This window comes from Etheostoma spectabile, chromosome 23 (genome assembly GCF_008692095.1).
Source record: "Etheostoma spectabile isolate EspeVRDwgs_2016 chromosome 23, UIUC_Espe_1.0, whole genome shotgun sequence".
Classification (NCBI taxonomy): domain Eukaryota; kingdom Metazoa; phylum Chordata; class Actinopteri; order Perciformes; family Percidae; genus Etheostoma; species Etheostoma spectabile.
This window is the reverse complement of record NC_045755.1, coordinates 1915927-1918854: the sequence shown is the minus strand read 5'-3', so window position 1 is coordinate 1918854 and position 2928 is coordinate 1915927.

Genomic DNA, 2928 nt, shown 5'->3' with positions numbered 1-2928 from the left:
TGGAATATGTCAACTTTTACTCAATACTATTTCAAAAGCAACTTTTTTCTCCAAATGCTATAAAATTGAATAAGACAGAAAAAAATCATGAAAGCAGAGATTTGTACTCGCCAAAGAGCGTTGTGTGGAATCAATCATATTTTGGGAAATTAAAAAGAACATTGATATAGCAAAATGGGTCAATTTGACCCTAGGGTTAAGGCCATCTTAATAATGGCTGCAGAGTGATGTATTGTAGGTTCAGATTATTCCAGCTACTGCCATTCCAATTACATGATACCATATAGAATATATGTAAGCTAAATAAATCAGGCCACCACAGATCCTCCTTGAACAGTTTTACAGCATGCGTTTTACACACTTGGGTCATCCTGGGCCAGTTACATTTGCTGAAGAAGTTCCTGACAAGTAGTCGGGTTAAGTTAAGTCTGTTTTTCTTTGTTTGTTTTTTCCCACATGGAGCCGAGCAGGTTAAAGTTAACAGATGTCATGCTGGTCCGCTGGAACAAGTGTTGACGTTCCCTAATGGCAGCTATCGTAACACGGGTCAAGGTGAAAAACAACGGCAGAGAGAAGCAGACTCTTCAGAGCGATTTGGAGTTCCAAGTGAAAGCTGTTACCGTAGACAAAACCAAGTCAAACTTTCGTTTAAAAGCATAATTAGGACGGAAGCGGCACTTTTAAGATTTTTGGTCAAATGGCCTTTTGAAATGGGAGTGCTAGGGGCACAACTATAATATGAGCATCAAAGTCGTTATTTTCAAAACACTAAGAAGGCTCGACACAACATGGTACTATCCTCAAAGTATCAGCAGGAGCTCTACACATGAACTCAAGCATTAAGAACACAGTTTGTGTTCACAGAGTTTACTAAAAAAGGGTTTTGAACAGCTAATTTTAGCGGTTAGTTTTTCCTGTCACCGCCATCCTGCCAGTTTCTAAGTGTAGACCTCCAAATGCAACGTAACAGGAAGAGTAAAGATGTTCCATATACTGTAAATGCAAGGATAATTTGTTGTTAGTGAAAACAATATTGACCTTGAGTTGAAAAAGTATGGAGCCCATTCACTCGCATTCAACGATAAATACTTTTTGACTGGCAAAGATGGCCGCAAGCATAAAAACCAACAACTAAAGTACTATGTGGTTATTGTGACATCCCAACTCCTTAGTGTAGCATATTATTTTTTAAGTTCATTATATGAGATGTTCACAAATTAGGACCTTGGGTAAACTTAAACAGGTAGTGTTTACATGTAATATCACTGTTCTCCACTGAACTGGTTTTTATAAAAGATTACCCTAGGAGGACCTAAACAACTTCATCATTTAATCAATTTTTTTTTTAATGTTTTTCAATCTTGTCTGTTTGCACAGAAGGCTGCAAATCTATCAGTGTCCTCCAGTCCCTTCTTTTCCCTTGGACGTTTGCTGTCCTTGACAGAGACGCACCTCCTTTTTACAGTAGATGCATGCTGCTGGAAGATGCACAGAGAACCCTGCTGTAATGTATCTTGTTTAATACTATACAGACCAACATCACCAGTCTGGAAAATAATCACAATTTGAATCGCTACATTGGTGATGCTTGCACTTAGATATTTCCCTCAAATCATTCAGCATGTATGTGTGTGTACTTACTTTGAAGAAACCTTTTAATTTCTAGAGCAGCACCAACCACATCCCCGTAAAGCTCATCATCCTGGGTTTTAATGCTTTAATAATGCGCTATGATCCAGGATCAAGGAGACAGGAAGCATCTTCCTTTGTAGTGTCCTTGTAGATGGCCAGCACATGGATACATAGGGATCACATGGTTTAAAAGGAGCTATCTGACTCTGTCTGCCAGGCTTACAGAGAGAGGCAGAGAGACTGAAGCAGAAAATAAAACCCAGATAGAGAGGGGGACAGAGAAAGCCAGACAGGCCAGAAAAAAATAAAGCCAATTATAAATAAAGGTTGGAAAGACAAAAAGGGTAGGAGAGAGATGAGGAGGTTATAGAGATCGACAGAGAGCAGGAGGTAGAGACCACAAGGAAGGGCCGAGCAGAGTGAGAGAAAATGAGACAGAAACAGAGAAAAAACAGGACAGACAGAAGCAAGGCGGGAAAGAAGAAAGTGAAAAACAAGAAAGACAGAAGACAAATGTAAGATCAGAAAGGTAGAAAACTTGAGGTGAGTAAATCAGACAGATCCTTGGAGGGAATAGAAGATCATTGGTTAAAGGCAGACACACCAACTGGTCTGTACTGGGCAGCTCGTATGATACTAATGTCAGGTAGGGCATTGCTTAGGCCTGGCGCAATAGTCAATTAATCAATTAATCGCACATTAAAACAAATGAGCTCGATAATTTTTCCAGCCGCGATAATTTCCATCCGTTTGTTCTCTCTCTCTCTCTCTCTCTGTCTCTCTCTCTCTCTCTACCAAAGAGACTGGATGACCACTTTTGGTTTCTTAGCGTCACAAAGAGTGAGCCCTCTGGTCGCATGGTCTTTGTGTGGGGAGGTGGGACTCCATGCCGAGAGAGAGAGACAGAGGAAATGCAAGGTGCAAGTATATGAGCAGTAGATTTATTTAGTTGATTAGAACAACGTACAATAATCAACATTTCTGTAAATGTGCCAGTGCTAGCCAGTCAACTAATTTTCAACTGTAGTCCCAGCGATATCCCCCGAGTTACTCGCCGTCCTGTTTTCCGTGAACAAGTGAAAACACACAAGGTAAGTCTGAGATGATGTTGGTAAGAGTAGCGATGGGAATTACCGCGTTATGAAATACGGCGTTATAAAATAATGACGTTACTCAGTTTTTTTCAGTAACAATCTAATTGATTACTCTTCCCATCTTAATAACTTAAAAAATGCGGCGCGTTACTATAAGTGAAGCTCTTTTTTTAAAAATCAGACCAACTAGATCTCTGAGCCG